This window comes from Dama dama, chromosome 8 (assembly GCF_033118175.1).
Source record: "Dama dama isolate Ldn47 chromosome 8, ASM3311817v1, whole genome shotgun sequence".
NCBI classification, from domain to species: Eukaryota; Metazoa; Chordata; class Mammalia; order Artiodactyla; family Cervidae; genus Dama; species Dama dama.
Genome location: NC_083688.1, coordinates 19,282,980 through 19,300,850, shown reverse-complemented (window position 1 = coordinate 19,300,850; position 17,871 = coordinate 19,282,980).

Sequence of the window (17,871 nt, the reverse complement as noted above, 5' to 3'; positions counted from 1 at the left end):
AGAAGTTTTATCTTCCTTCCCTCATATTCAAGAATACACCTACTCCTCCTTCCTCCAGAGAAAAAGTTGAGAAAGGACACAGAATAAAATATAGGGAAATATAGAAAAACATATAGGGAAAATAAAATGGATCTCATTTAGTAGCAAATGTATTCTGATTTCATAGTAGACTGGACTGTAAAAAAACGCACACATGTTTTTCTCTGAGGAAAAGTTAAACAGAATATAAATTTGAGACTATTGAACTTAAAAATCTGGTTGTTAAACAATTGAGGTACCAGAGAAATCATCAAACACCAACCTGATTGATGCTGAAATACTAGACAATGTTTTTAAAAAGTCTCTTCTATGTAAAAGTGCCACAATGCATTTAAAAAATTAATGTTCAAAGATAAAACACAAGATTTATCTTTACAACTGCTATCTGTTACAATGCAGGTAGCAGTCCTGATTTTACGCCGAGAAAGGTATATCACAGTGACGTTAAATAATTTACTAAAGACGTAAAATATTAGTAGTGAAGTGGGATTTAGAGTCCAGGGATTACACTCCATTATAGTATGTTCTTTGACGCCCCCTGGTGGTCAAGAAAGCCTTTCCTGGGCTTTCCTGATGGTTCAGACGGTAAAGAATCTGCCTTGCGATGCAGGAGATGCAGGTTTGATCCCTGGATCAGGAAGATCTCATGAAGGGAATGGCAGTGCACTCCAGTATTCTTGCCTGGAGAATTGCATGGACAGAGGAGCCTGGCAGGCTACAGACCATGGGATCACAAACAATCAGACAGGACTGAGTGACTAACACTTTCACTTTCATATATTACATTCTTAAGTGAAAAAGTCTTAATTGTGGACGAACAGTATCAGATGTACCAGTAGGAAGGTTTGGGGTGGGAATTACCTCTCAGATCATCTGTGGATGCCTCAAGAAGAAAAAATAAAACAAAATAAACAAAACTTTAGTGCTGGAAAGGGGTAAGTAAGTTTAGAGATGGAGCAGCCAATGAGAGCTTGAATTAGAGAAAACCAGGCCAAAATTTGGGCTTCCCTTGTGGCTCAGCTGGTAAAGAATCCACCTGCAATGTGGGAGACCTGGGTTTGATCCCTGGGTTGGGAAGCTCCCCTGGAGTGGGAAAGGCTACCCACTCCAGTATTCCAGCCTGGAGAATTCCATGGACTGTAGTCTATGGGGTCGCAAAGAGCTGGACATAACTCAGTGACTTTTCGCTTTCAGGCCAAAATTTAGCTGCTGCTTTGAAAATTCTAAAGAATCAGTGGACCTTGATTTTTCCTTCTAACCCTTTGATGGCTTTGGGAAGGGTGGTGATAAACAGAATATTTTCTGCCATATCAGTAAACAGAGGATGTCACAGTAATCAGCAATTGCAGCCATAGCCAATTGTAAGTTGGGGAGCCTAAGGGCACTCAGCAAGGAGAAGAATAGCTGCTATTTAGTAGTCATCAGACTGCAGCCACTCTCTGAGGTGAGGCCTGAAGAAAATCTGGATGTAAGAACACAGGAAACTGGCCCCAGATACCCGAGGTGCAAATCAAAAGAATGATTTCGTTGAGTCCAGACTCTTGCAGCTCCCCATGAGTAGAAAAGTGATAAATTCCTTGAGGTTTTTAGTTTTCTTTAATTAACAGTAATCTTTTGTTTCTACTACTTGCTTTTTGTTGGAAAACTCTTATATAGCCTAGCTTTCTGCTTGCCTCCTTGCAGCAGTTCTCAGAGTTACTTGAGATAGCTGCCTCCTGGGCTTGAAGTCCTAAAAATTCCCACCAAATAAGACATAATGCTCAACTTGTAGACTGTGGATACATACTTTCAGTCCACAGTGAGAATACTATTTTGCTAAATCATTTAAAAGACTCAGACAATGTGTTAACCTAAGTTCATGTGCCTGACACAAAGACCAAACAAACTGAAATGTCAGAGTTTGGAGCAGAGAAAGTTTTATTGCAGGGACATGCAAGGAGGTGGGTGACTCATGCCCTGAAAAGCCCTGAGATACTTGAAGGGTTTTGGAAAATATTTTAAAAAGCCAGGTGAAGGAGGTGAGGTACAGCGTATGTGATCATCTAGAGCACAATTCTCTAATTAGCTGATGACATGGAAAAGGGTGGTGTCACAGACAATAACTTTATCAGTCCTTAGGCTCCAGGAGGCTACGTGCTCACAGTCATCAACTAGTTATAACTTCCACTTGGGGGGCATTTCCACATCTGCAAAACAACTCAGGAAATGTACCTCAGATACTATTATCTATTCAATAGGTACTTTAGAGAGGAGCTAAAGCAGAGGATGAGATTAAAAGACATTTGCCCCTTGGAAGTAAAGCTCTGAGAAACATAGACAACATATTAAAAAGCAGAGCTGTCACTTTGCCAACAAAGTTTAATTTAGTCAAAGATATGGTTTTTCCAATAGTCATGTATGAATGTGAGAGTTGGACCATAAAGAAGGTTGAGCATCCAAGAAATCATGCTTTCAAACTGTGGTGCTGGATAAGACTCTTGAGAGTTCCTTCAACAGCAAGGAGGTTGAACCACTTAATGCTAAAGGAAATCAACCCTGAAAATTCACTGGAAGGACTGATGCTGAAGCTGAATCCCCAGTACTTTGGCCACCTTGATGTCAAGAGCCAATTCATTGGAAAAGACCCTGATGCTGGGAAAAATTGAGGGCAGGAGGAGAAGGGGGTGACAGAGGGACAGATGGTTGGATGGCATCACCAACTCAATGGACATGAGTTTGAGCAGACTCTGGGAGATAGTGAAGGACAGGGAAGCCTGACATGCTGCAGTCAGGTGCGACATGGTCACAAAGAGTTGGACACAACTGAGCAACTGAATAACAGCAAAGTAGAGGACATGGGAGAAGACCTGTCCTAGGAAGGTTCCATAGGCTCCTGCCGCTGTACAAATGTATGGTCATGGAGATTATCCTACGTCTTACAGACCAAAGTGAAACTCTTGGCCATAAAATGACTTAACCTCCTAAGTTTTATGTTTTGAGGAATTGTTTCTTTATAGAATGCTTGTGATTGCTTTCAGATATCTCAATCTACTTTAAAAAGTGCTTACTTAGGATCATAGGGAAAGCAATAATGTACTGCTGGGTGTTGGTCTCATCCCACTGATCATGATGCTATTGGCTAGCAATGCCTGAAATGCTCATCTGAGCTCCTGCTCCTTGTGGTGAGTCCTCATAGACATTTACCCCCCTGAAGACAGTGTGGCTGGATTGGCCTTCCTGGTTCTTAACATGATTCTAATAGGGAAGAACAAATCTAACTCCATATTAGATATGTTTCTTTTAGTTTAACCTTTGCTCTCTGTTGCTTTTTTTTTTTTTTTTACAAGTTAATCACTAAAAGGACAATGCCTACAGTTAGAAGCAAATATAATGGCCCATCTCAAGGAACCTGCCCCCTCTGTCTGAATGCTGAACTGATATACCTTTGTTCAGCTCACAGAGAAACATTCTGACCCTGCTCGCCTGTGAATGGCTGCAGGAAAGAAGGAGAACACATCCCCTCCCAGAGTCTGGTCAAGTCAGGAAATATTTGCAAAAATTATGGGCCTTTTTGCTTTACCTCCTGCCCTCCCCCATCTCTCTTTCCTATAAAAAAAACTAGCATCCAGACCCCGGTAAGACAGTTCTCTAGGATTCTAGTCTTCTGAGGCTTCCAACCTTCCAAATAAAGTCTTTCTTCCTTGCTCCAACACCTCATCTCCCAGTTTATTGGCCTGTCATGTGGCAAGCAGAATGTGTTTGGACTTGGTAATATGATTGTAAGAGGCACTTCAGCAACAACCATTAGGGAACTTTGAAAAAAACTAGATTTTATTACCCACATGTCCTGGAGGGTACAAGTCACATAGGAGGCCAGGTGAAAGGAGGGATCTCACAGGTTCACACTTCAGTGGTGAATTTAAAACATAAGAGTGGGAATTAGGGCTTGGGAAGAAAAGAATCAGGGTCACTCAAGTGAAGTTATCTGGGTCACCCAGGGCTTTCTAAAAGAGAATGCCATAGGTCAGGTGGCCTGGCTCCTTATCTGGTTGTTTAGCTAGTGTATGTGTCATCACAGAGCTGTAAACATGCTCTTTTGAGATGGGTATCTTTGAAATGGATGCCTCAGTAGTCAAAAGCTTATTGTCAGGCATTTTCACTACATATACTCACTTTATTTTCATCTGGAGTATTGTCAGGTACAGTGAAGTGTGTGTGGGGTCTGGAGTCAGATTCTCTACGTATATATTCTGATTCAAACTCTTATTCTTGGACAAGTTATAATATCTTACCACTCTGTCTGAGGTTTCTCATCTGGAAACTGGTGGCAATAAAAGTTCTTGTTTTGAGGATTAGGAATACATGGCATATAATGAGCATGAGGGTAATATTTTCCATTATTATTTATGATCAATAACTTAGGAGACCTCTTCAAAACAAATTGCACTTCATATATGAACACATTTTTCAGGGAAGAACATAGTGTTGTTTTCTCTGAAATAAAAGTTGTAATATAACTCATTTAATTTGTTAAAAACATCTTAGGGAGGATTGTATATCAAATTTTTGTCAATTAATTTAAAATTTAAGTCTTTTATAACTTTCATTTTAAAGGTTTTCTTTCAGAGGAGCTGAGATGTGAGGAGATCATTAATATAGACGATATGGTCTAACCTATCCTCATGCATTTAGATTTCATATATAATTTTATGAGAATGAACTGTCTTCATAAAAATGAAGTATCTTTTCTAACAACTCATCTCTAAAACTGCAGTAGCTCATGATTTAGCATAATGTCTGATTTAAAGCAAAATAAATGCTTTTTGAACTAAACAGTGTTTTTTATACACAGAAGTCTTCTATTGCCATTTAAAAATGCATCAGTGATCTTTTAAATTACAAAGAAATTTGTTATGTTTTCCCATTGCTCTGGTTCTCTTAAACCAATTCAGCATTTTGGGTCTCTAAAGCGATGAAATTTGAAGTTAAAAAAAATTGTGAATATAGTAAAAGGCATACTCCTTTTCAAAAAAAGATTTACAAGCTAACTCAAAATACCTACAGTCATTGTAGTTATCTTACCAAGATTATCTTAGGTTTCATTTAATTTAGGTTCTCTGTTATCTCGGTTTGGGCTGTAAGTAACGAAATACTTAATTGCCTTAAACAAGGTTAGTTAGTCCCATAGTGAGCTATTCAGGGGCATGGGGACAGAGGGACACTCCATCTGGGGGCTATCCCCTCCACCATCCTTGTTGGCTTCTGTCCTGCATGTCTTTCCTAGCTGCCAGGTGGGTTGACACTATTTTCTTAGTTTATGTATCTTGCCATCTGCTTTAATTTAATCAAATCCAGAAGAGAATTTCTTATATCTCTCATTATTTCTACTTGCTGTTCTTAGCAGTTCTATTCATGCTGACAATGACATCCTCTCTCACTTCTCCCCCTTTATTTCATCTACCCTCCAAATCGTAAGCATTTTCCTCAAAAAACAAACCCTAGGTCTCCAATCTTATTACCATTTTAATCTGTAATCTATCATCTCATTTCCCCTGTACTAGAAACTGAAACCAGTGTCTACTTAAAGACTTCGGCTTCCTTTAGTTCCATCAGATTATTCCTTTCTAAAATAAACAGGAAAAAATCTCCAAATGTTTATAGATTTCACAGTTTACAAGACTTTTGCATACATCAATTCATTTAATGAAGAGGAACAAAGTAAGAATGATTAGAAACTGAATTTGGAGCTGATAACACCTACTTAGGGGAGGGAAGAGGTGGTTTACTCCAAAATCATTTGGCCAATAGTTGGTTAGACATGGACTCAAATCTTGAAAGGCTGTGTCTTACAAATAGCCAAAAGAAGTTATGAAATAGTGATGTGAGGCTTATGTTTTTTTGACATAGTGCGTTTCATGTGCTGGTGATACACATATTTTTTTCCTTTTTGGTCTGGATTTCTTTTGAATTCCCTGAATAACCTTTACAAAATTAACTTTATGAAACATGGTGCTGTTTTTCCAAGTAATAAGAGTTTCAATTTGGACCTTTATTATACATACAATTATTTAGTAACAGAGTCTCAATTGCTTGTGATCTGGTAGTTCTAAATTCACACTTCCCCTGGAAATTATATTGTAACAGATTAGAAATGCTTTTTCCCAGACCTTACAGAAACTAAATGAAAATATTAATAACAACTTTTGGAAATGTAAACAGCAAAGGCTGAGATTCTGATTGTTCACACTTAGAGGCTGAAAAGGTAGATATAGCAGTTATGTAAGAGGTCCATTTAGCAATAGACAGCTTGTGTGAAGTGAAATCAAGTTAATTCATTCTCAATTAGAAGTTTCTGTACTCTGTAAACAGTAACTACCATAGAGGTAGTCCCCACTTAGTATTCCTGTGGAAAGTGAAAGCGTTATTTGCTCGGTCGTGTTTGACGTTTTGCTACCTCATGGACTGACTGTAGCCTGTCAGGCTCCTCTGTCCATGGGACTCTCCAGGCAAGAATACTGGAGTGGGTAGCCATCCCCTCCTCCAGGGGATCTTCCTGACCCAGGGATCTTACCTGGGTCTCCTACACTGCAGGTGGATTTTGAGCCATACAGGGAAGCCTCTATTACTGTGGAGTTCATTTTAAAAATGCAGGGTGTCAAAAATCACTCTTTCTAAGACAACAGAAAAAAAGACAAAACCATGAGTGTGTAAAGTTCAGTTCAGTTCCGTCATTCAGTCGTGTCCGACTCTGCAACCCCATGGACTGCAGCACACCAGGCCTCCCTGTCCATCACCAACTCCCAGAGTTTACTCAAACTCACGTCCATTGAGTTGGTGATGCCATCCGATCATCTCATCCTCTGTCATCCCCTTCTCCTATCGTCCTCAACCTTTCCTTGCATCAGGGTCTTCTCAAATGAGTCAGCTCTTTGCATCAGGTAGCCAAATATCGGAGTTTCAGCTTCAGCATCAGTCCTTTCAATGAATATTCAGGACTGATTTCCTTTAGGATGGATTGGTTGGATCTCTTTGCAGTCCAAGGGACTCTCAAGAGTCTTCTCCAACACCACAGCTCAAAAGCATCAATTCTTCAGCACTCAGCTTTCTTTATAGTCCAACTTTCACATCCATACATGACTACTGGAAAAACCATAACCTTGACTAGATGAACCTTTGTTGGCAAAGTAATGTCTTTGCTTTTTGATATACTGTCTAGGTTGGTCATAACTTTTCATTTTGTGTTGACTGGTTTGATCTCCTTGTGGTCCAAGGGACTCTCAAAAGTCTTCTCCAACACCATAGTTCTATGGTTGTTGCTTATTATAATAAATGTAATTTGTTATATCCAAGGTAGTAATATTTGACTTATGAGTACAATAAGCTTGGTGGCAGCTTATGATCACTTTCCCCCCTTTCCTCATATTAGAACAGATTTCTCACTTTTATTATGGATCAGGTCTATTCATATAGTAAAAGAGTGTAGATCCTGAAAAGTTTCCCCTCATCCTGAGAACAGCTGTATTCACCCTGGAGACTCCTGGGTCCCAATGAGATTACAGTATGGTTTGTCCTCACTTGATTCATGGTATCATGACCTACTCTCTATTACTTGGCAAGCTTCAACTTTTGCATTGTTATTATTCTCAACTTAAAAATATTGAGATTCCTGAAAAAGGTAAACATCAAGTCACCATATGGCACATATACCATTTTCACTTCTAAATAAAGATGCAAAAAATTGAAAACTGGTACTTAAGGACATGTATGTGCATTTTCATTAAGGCACTATTCACAATAGCTTAAATGTCCATCAGTGGTGCAGAGATAAAAAAAATTGTGATATATCTATACAGTGGAATATGACTTAGCCACAAAAATGAATGAAATATTGATAAGGTAAATCTTGAAAATATTATGCTCAGTGGAATTAAGACAAAAGCTCACCTCTTGTGTGATTTCTTTTATATGAAATACCCAAAATAGGTAGATCCATGGAGATAGAATGTAGATTGTTGCTTGCCAAAGACTGGGGGTGGGGTGGGCACATCTGTTTCATGGGTATGGTGTTTTCTTTAGGGGTAATGAATATGTTTCAGAATTAGAGATGCTTATTGCACAACACTTGGAATATACCAAGTACTACTGAATTGCTCAGTTTTAAAGAGTCCCTTGGACTGAAAGGAGATCCAACCAGTCCATCCTAAAGGAGATCAGTCCTGGGTGTTCATTGGAAGGACTGATGCTGAAGCTGAAACTCCAATACTTTGGCCACCTCATGCGAAGAGTTGACTCACTGGAAAAGACCCTGATGCTGGGAGGGATTGGGGGCAGGAGGAGAAGGGGACGACAGAGGATGAGATGGTTGGATGGCATCACCGACTCCGGGAGTTGGTGACGGACAGGGAGGCCTGGCGTGCTGCAATTCATGGGGTCACAAAGAGTCGGACACGACTGAACGACTGAACTGAACTGAAATAGTTCATGTTACATTTGTATATTTTAGAGATTAAGCCCTGTCTATTGCACCATTTGCAAATATTTTATTCTATTCTGTAGATTGTCTTTTTTTTGTTGTTGTTGTTATAATGGTTCCTTTGCTGTGCAAAAGCTTCTAACTTTGATTAGGTCCCTTTTATTTATTTTTGTTTTTATTTCTTTTGCCTTGGGACACTGACCTAAGAAAACATAGGTGCAATTTATGTCAGAGAATGTTTTTCCTCTGCTCTCTTCTAGGAGTTTTATGCTGTTTCTCTTTATTCCTAAATTTCCTCTTGAATTTCGAGCTTCAGGTTCAGTTACCTGGAACTGAAAAATGAGTTTATGACTGTCTGTGGTCATGCAAGAGATGGGAATACCAGAAAAGTTATCTAGAAGCTGTAAATACAGTGAGGACAAAGGCTTATTTATTCTATCTTTTGGGCAATGCTGGATGAATCTCTTTGATCAAAAGTTGCCTTTGTTACTACTTTCTTGGGACTGTGAGGTCTAATCAAGCGATCACCACAAGTCAGACGTCCTTGTACTTTACTGAGAAGTGACAAGCATGCTTTTCACTGATCTCACAAATGAAAAGTAGAAAATACTGTGTTTTAAAAGTGCATAAGCTTATTCACTTTTATTCTCTTGTCTCAGCAGGTGGCAGTGTTTATCTTTTGGCAAAGAAATTCTTTACTTACAGCTGCAAATGAAGAGTCTAAAGAGTAAACTTTGTATTCTGGGTTCTTTAAAGCCCAAGCTACATGGAGCTATATAACAATGCTCAGATTGTGGTATGGCTTAAAGCATAGGACCATTTTGGCATATCTGGGGCAAATAACATATCTCATTAAATCTGATGCAGTGTAGAGACATTTTCCATGTATTTATGAGAATACCACCCACTAAGGTGGATAAGAGTTTTATTTGTTCTCTATAGATCCTTCTATTGGAAACCATGTTCTAATTATTTATTTTATAATGACATAATCTATCAAGTAAATCAACATTCAATTAGGATCAAGTAATACTTGATCAATTTTTATGTTTTAATAAAATTGATTGTAATTCCAGTGGGTCAAGAGCCCAAGAATTGTGGATACTTTGAATGTAATTATTTTAACATAATTGTAAATCAAAAGGGTCAATCTGGTTTGTGTTTGATTTTCAAAGACAACAAAATTCTGAGATGAAATGAACAGAGGCTATTTATTAATAAAGGAAGACCATCTGCTGTCACTTTCCTTTCAGCAGGAGTTCCAAGTTTCAAAGGGGAGTCAATTTCATAGAGTAGAAAGATGAAATACAGAGATAATCTCTGATTGACAGGTGCTTTATTAAGGTGGCAGCTTCAGGGTGACTTTCTAAGTGGTTCTCAGGTATATCTGGCAGCCTTTCACTGGCTACAATGGACAAGAAAGCAATTTGAGGACATTTTTAAAGAAGGAAGGATTACTCAGTGTCATGGGTGGAGGATTTTCTGTAGAGGCCTTGGGTGCTTTGTGGCCATTAAACTGTCATCAAAGTTCTTATTTGATGGTGGTGGTGGGGCAGCTGCCATGACAGCCAGTTTCTCAAGAGTGACAGTATTTTGGTGATAAAAATGCAGACTCTGCAATCAAATAATATTAGAAGGGATAGTGTACCTACTCCAGTATTCTTGGATTTCCCTTGTGGCTCAGCTAATAAAGAATCTGCCTGCAATGCAGGAGACCTGGGTTCGATCCCTGGGTTGGGAAGACCCCCCTGGAGAAGGGAAAGGCTACCCACTCCAGTATTCTGGCCTGGGGAATGCCATGGACTGTATGGTCCACGGGGTCACAAAGAGTTGGACACAACTGTGCGGCTTTCACTTTCACTGCAATCAAAATGTCTGTTTTAGTAGCCTGCTCAAATACTTCTTGGATGTGGGGCCTTGAGATTTCAAACACTCCTTGACTCAGTTTTCCCATCTGTAACATGAGACTGATAATAGTGTGTGGGGAGTTTGTGAGGATTAAATAAGTTAATAGATACATGAAGAACTTGGAAGGAAAGCTATTACAAGCCTAGATAGCATATTAAAAAGCAGAGACATCTCTTTGCCGACAAAGGTCCATACAGTCAAGGCTATGGTTTTTCCACTTGTCATGTATGAACTTGAAACTTGGACTGTAAAGAAGGCTGAGTATTGAAGAATTGATGTTTTCGAATTGTGGTGCTGGAGAAGACTCGAGAGTCCTTTGGACAAGGAGATCAAGCCAGTCAACCCTAAAGGAAATCAACCCTGAATATTCACTGGAAGGACTGATGCTGAGGCTAAAACTCCAATATTTTGGCCACCTGATATGAAGAGCCACTCATTGGAAAAGACTGAAGGCAAAGGAGAAGCGGGTGGCAGAGGATAAGATGGTTGGATAGCATTGTTGATTCAATGGACATGAACCTGAGCAAACTCCAGAAGATAGTGAAGGACAGCAAACCTGGCATGCTGCAGTCCTGAGGTTGCAAAGAGTCAGACACGACTCAGCAACTGCACAACAACTTGATACATCATACATATTCAATTAATTAATAGCTAGTATTATTTGCAGACAAGGCTTCAGTGGCTTGGATTTAAAAGACTTAAGACTGGAGAAAGAATTCACATATTCAAGGCAGGTTTTCTCATGAATTTATTATGATTTGGGATACCTCTGCAACAGATATTCAAAACCTCCCAATCTATGTTCTCCTAGGAAACTGATAGGGAGTAAGATAGATGCAGTGAGTATTAATGTCCATCTCTCATAAATTCTTATGGACTGAGGCATGAGAATAAAGTTTTGGTTCAGATTAATCCACATGTAGTGATCATGGCTCTTAATCAGCCTAGTTTTTCAGTATTTTCCTCCTTTTGCAAAGCTGTGACCTTCTAAGTGAAGCCTCATCCAGCCCTCACGGCCAAGGGAATCACTACTGAAGAAGAGGAAAATGCCATTAAGTGAAATTTCGAAATTCTTCTTGAAGTTACTCTCTTGGTTTTTGAGAAAAGATGTTTTTATTAGAAAATTTAGAGGGAATTTATCAAATGCTTCTTAAAAATATCTTAAAGGTGGCAATATTCCCCAGGGTGTTCTGATGTGCCTACTAAAATTTCAGTGATTCCTACATGTTGGAGAAATTGACAAATGCCCCTAAATTTGAGTTTTAATTACTAACAGTGTCAATCAAAGACTGATGCTGAAACTCCAATACTTGGGCCACCTGATGCGAAGAGATGACTGGTTGGAAAAGACCCTGATGCTGGGAAAGATTGAGGGCAGGAGGAGAAGGGGGTGACAGAGTATGAGATGGTTGGACGGCATCATCAACTCAATGGACATGAGTTTGAGCAAGCTCTGGGAGATGGTGAAGGACAGGGAAGCCTGGTTTGCTGCAGTCCATAGGGTCACAAAGAGTTAGAAATGACTTGGCAACTGAACAACAATGGTGTCAATCAATCAAAGAAGCCAGCACCTCCTCAGTAAGGATGATCACAGACATGCTTTCCTTTGGCACCTCCAGTGTGTTGACCTGTAATATTTTGGGTGCGGGCTTATGCCGCATGTGTAATGATCCCCTTGGAATCTCTTGTGGTGTGGTTCCTGCTTTAGTACTTTTATTCATCTTATACACCTTATTATTTGCAAGTATTTCTAGGACACACTCTCATTCTTAATTAGGGAAAGAGCAATCCAAGGGGGAATGCCTGAATTTCTGCTCCGTGTACATGTGGTTTTTCCCTGTTTTCCCAGAGGAGTGTGTATTCCTGGAGTGGAGGATGACACTGGGTTTTTTCCCCCAGGCAAGAAGAGACTTGTTTTCTAGGTGTGCCTGAGGCTAAAGAACATGAACAATTCTCTTCTAGGGTAGAAAATCTCCATCGTTAAGTAGAGTAGCAGCTGTAGCTATTACCTTTTGGGTTATTACCAGGAATAAACAATTAGGTTGCATCATATAAAATTTTGACAGATTTTGATTTACAAAAATTTTCATGTGGTTCAACCTAATACATTGCTGTATACGTGCAGGTTGAGAGATTTTTTTGCTTTAGGTTTATCCTCAAACAGATCCTTGATAGTGACCCACAGCCATTATTGCATCCTGGTGTCCTCCCCCTGCAGAGAGCTGATGATGGGGTTCAAACAAAGGCTGATGATACTTTGACCTACTAATCGTGGTAGAGAGAACCCATTTAACATGGTATATGGCAAACATAGTGGACTTTGGAATAAGACAGTGTTCAACTCATTATTCTATTCTTATGAGCAAGTCGTTTTACCTTTCTGAGTCTGTTTCCTTATCTATAAAATGGAAAGACAAAAATAGAATGAAATGAGACAATACACATGGAGAAAAACTAGCCTAAGACTTGTGGTATATTTGGTATTTAACTTGTGTCCTTGACCTTCAATTTCTCCTTTGAGAATGGAGTCAGTGCTGACTCCTGTGATTGAAAAAGGGATCTTGCACAAACTGTCCTTGGAGAGAGCAAGGACAGCCTCTCTGCCTTTCTGAAGGTCTTTGCCCACATTGCCATGTAGAGATGTCCCTTGTAAATGTGCTTCTCAGCCACTCAGGTTTTGCTGACTCCCTTGGGAAAAACAGGTGGCCTATATTTAGAATAGCTTCAGCTGCTAAGCATTTGAGTGAATGCCTACAAGTGTTAATCAAAAAGTGTTTTAAGCATCGGTTCTATGTAAAGATATTGTTTCAGACAATATTCTAAATATCTGGAGGATCTTTTTAGATTGGTTTGAAAGAGGAGGATATAAATAGAAGTATATGAATATATATTTGAAAGCAAGTCTTTTTAGAGGGAATTCAGTTGTCACAAAATATAGATTATAATATTTAGAAATAATTTCAGTAAAGGAGTCATATTAGGTTTCACCTTCCATATTTAACAGTCCAATGAGGTAAGGAATGTCATGTCAGACATTCATAGAGTTCACTGCTTAAAGAAGAAGTTCTGATTTTTTGTTCTTATATTCCAAGGCATCTATGAGTTGGCCCTAACCTACATTTCTGGCCTAATCTTCCCTGCTCCCCTATATCCCAGGCTGAATTGTGTTCTCTCAAAATTTGTATTTTGAAGTCCTAATCCACTTCAGAATGTGATTAGGATGTAATTGTACTTGGAGATAAAGTCTTTATAGAGGTGATGAAGTTAAGGTCTTTAGGACTGTCCTTCATCCAATCTGACTGGTATCCAAAGAGCCAATTTGGATATACAAAGAGACATCAGGGTCGTGGTGCAAAAAGTAAAGACCACACGAGGACACAGAGGGAAGATTTCTGTCTGCAGAGCTGATCTTGGACTTCCAGCCTCCAAAACTGTGCGAAATAATTTTCTGTTGTTGAAAGTGTCCAGTCAGTGGTGTTTTGTTATGGCAGCATGAGCAGATGATGCACCTGATTAACCAGACTACTCACCAGATCTCATATATGTGCCAGACATTCCTTTCTCTGTGATTTCACTATTACCTAGTGGTCTCTTAGCCCATTTGCTCTGTTATTTTATAATACTATAGAGTCAGTGGCTTGTAAACAACAGAATTTTCTGGTTCACAGATGGTCGTTTTTCTTACTGTGTCCTCACAGGGCAAAAGGGCCAAGGGAGCCCTTTGGGGTTGCTTTTGTAAGGGCACTAATGTCTCGATGAGGGTTCTACCGTCATGATCTAATTACCTTTTAAAGGACTTACCACATAATGTCACATCAGGGGTTAATTTTCAAAACATGGATTTTTGGGGAACACAAACATTCAGTCTACAGCATTTGCCATAAAATGCTGGGAGTAAATGGGTAAGTAATTTACCGTAAATAGGTAAGTAAGTTACCCATTTATTTACCCTAAGATTCCTCTTATATCTCTAGCTAGGAATTCCCCCCTCCAATGATTCATATATTCCTCAGATACAATTTTTCTCTTGAATTGTACTCTCCTACCCACCCTCACTCCTCCAAGATGGAAAAGATCTTCCTCTCAATTCCATTCATGCATATCTATTTTATAATTTTAAATCATATTATTCTAGAAAATAAAGATCAGAATTTCCAGAACAGCAACTTGAAAAAGATCAAGAGACCATGGGACCATTGAGGTAATTTTGGCTTTTTGTTAGGATGAAAGAGGCTTTTGCCTGATTTTAGACTGAGGAAACGATTCTAGTAAAGAAATAAATGTTGAAAAATTAAAAGAAAAAAATTTGTATTTGTTGGAACCGTTATTATTTTTTTAATTTAATTTTTGGTTGCACTGCGTCTTCATTGCTGCATGCTGGCTTTCTCTAATTATGGCAAATGGAGGCTACTCTTCACTGAGGGTGTGTGCATTCCCATTGCAATGACTTCTCTTGCTGTGAAGCACAGGCTCTAGGCACACGGGCTCAGTAGTTGTGGTTCTTGGGCTCTAGAGCACAGGCTCAGTTGTTGTGGCACATGGGCTTAGTCATTCTGTGGCATGTGGAATCTTTCTGGACTAGGGATTGAACTTATGTCCCCTCCACTGGCAGGCAGATTCTTATCCACTGCACCACTAGGGAAGTCTTGGAACCAGTTATAAAAGATGACAGAGGAGATGGTCAAAGAACAGAGGGAAGCTGGCATTGAAAGGAGGGCCAGCTCATGTTCTGAGACTGGAAGAGGGATATGAGAAAGAGAATTGCCTTGCTACTTTCGTAGTTTATTTCAAAAATCCTTGAGTTTATAAGCTCTTGAGCCATAATTCCTTCACCCATTATGCTGGATCTGTGACATCAATGGCTTTTACATTTCATTCTGTCTTCGTGTTTTTATGTCTACAATGGGTAAAATCATCACTGTCGTCAATTAAATGGGTCACACACATAAAGTACTTAGCATAGAACCTAACCAAAATGATCATCAATAACAATAAATCTTATTACTGTTGTCAGTGCCTAACCACCAGGGATATGCCTGTAGTTGAGCAAACTGGATTGATTATTCCTTGGAGGGAGAAGATGCTCTCATGGGGAACCATGGATCAGTTCCGAAAAAGAATGCTAGAAAGGATTGATTATAAAATACGGGCTTGTATTAGGTTCTTTTGGAAAGTATTAAAGGACTTTTCTCTGGATTGGATGCTGTCAGGAAGTGAGTGTGATTCATCAATGAAGTTGCTCAGTCGTGTCCAACTGTTTGTGACCCCAGGGACTGACACCTGCCAGGATCCTCTGTCCGTGGGATTTTCCAGGCAAGAATACTGGATTGGGTTGCAACTTCCTTCTCCAGGGGATCTCCCCAACCCAGGGATTGAACCCAAGTCTCCCACACTGCAGGCAGACTCTTTACCATCTGAGCCACCAGGGAAGCCCTATGAATGTGATTGGGTATCTTCAAAACTTTTATGCAAGACTAAAGTTGTCATTGGTAAAGGAGTAGCTACTGCTTATATTAACTAAAAGAGGGAGACATTTGATTTACTACATTTTTGTGGCTTGAACAATGCTTATATTTTGTCTGTGTTCAGACAGAATAGAGTGGTGGTATTTGTGTTGATCCAGCCTGTTAGGGAAGTTAAAGTCGTCCTGTTCAGGCTTCAGGAACAAGAAAGCAGAGGAGGCCTCTGATTTTGCTTCTGACCAGCCTGGACACTACCCTGACTATGTGCGTGCTCCAAGTGCATCTATGGATACCAGTAAGTCCAGGGGAACTGTAGATAAGATAGGGAGTGGGTCTTGGAGTTACTGATCCCTTGGAGGAGGTCTGGCCAACCAAGCCCAGTGTTTAGCAACATCCTAGGACTGGCAAGATAAAGAGCACTGTTAAAAAGATTAACCTAAAACCAGAGTTGCAGTTTTCTCACAAACTTCTGATGGTATCAGTTTGTAGCCTGGGATGGTAAGCGGGAACTCCCCAAAATGCAATTATGATGTCTCACCCACAGAGCGGATGTGCTGCCTGGGACTGTTTCCTGATTGGGACACCAGATTGCTGTTACTTGGGACTTCCCAGCGTTATCTGTAGTCTGGATGTTAGCCAGCCCCAATTAGGTGATGTAGCTGCTGTTCTATTTCTCTTTCCTGTTAATGATTACTTATTTAAAGTAAGAGAGATAATTCTCTATTAGATATTGGTTCTCTTTTCTACTAATGATTGTATATTGAAAGTAAGTTAGATAATTCTCTATTAGATATTGGAATTATTTATTTGTGTATGACTGGTTTGTTTTGTTAACAAATCCTTGGAACCTGAAACAAAAGTTAAAACTTTCAGCAAGGAGAGAGTGTGGAGAAAAGGGAACCCTCTTACACTGTTGGTGGGAATGCAAACTAGTACAGCCACTATGGAGAACAGTGTGGAGATTTCTTAAAAAACTGGAAATAGAACTGCCATATGACCCAGCAATCCCACTTCTGAGCATACACACCGAGGAAACCAGATCTGAAAGAGACACGTGCACTCCAATGTTCATCGCAGCACTGTTTATAATAGCCAGGACATGGAAGCAACCTAGATGTCCATCGACAGACGAATGGATAAGAAAGCTGTGGTACATATACACAACGGAATATTACTCAGCCATTAAAAAGAATGCATCTGAATCAGTTCTAATGAGATGGATGAAGCTGGAGCCTATTGTATAGAGTGAAGTAAGTCAGGAAGAAAAACAGCAATACAGTATATTAACGCATATATATGGAATTTAGAAAGATGGTAACGATGACCCTATATGCGAGACAGCAAGAGACACAGATGTAAAGAACAGACTTTTGGACTCTGTGAGTGAAGGTGAGGGTGGGATGATCTGAGAGAATAGCACTGAAACATGTATATTACCATATGTGAAATGGATCGCCAGCCCAGGTTTGATGGATGAGACAGGGCGCTCAGGGCTGGTGCACTGGGATGACCCTGAAGGATGGGATGGGGAGGGAGGGTCAGGATGGGTACATGTACACATGTATACCCATGGCTGAGTTATGTCAATGTAAGGCAAAAACCACTACAATATTGTAATGTAATTAGCCTCCAATTAAAGTAAATTAAAAAAAGGAAAAAAAGAATCTGCCTGCCAATGCAGGAGATGCAGGTTCAGTATTTGGGTTGGAAGATCCCCTGGAGAAGAAAATGACAACCCACTCCAGTATTCTCGGATAATCTTATGGACAGAGGATTCTGGTGGGCTATAATCCATGAAGTCACAAAAGAGTCAGACATGACTTAGTGACTGAACAACAGTTAAGGCTATAGCATTTGAACTTGTAACATCATCAAGTAAGCAAATTACAGTTGCTTATTATACTTCTTTCTCTCTCTTTCTTCTATCTTGTATTCATCAAAATATAGTCACATGTGTAAGTAAAAAAAAAAAAATATATATATATATAGTTCCTGTTATCAAAAAAAAAA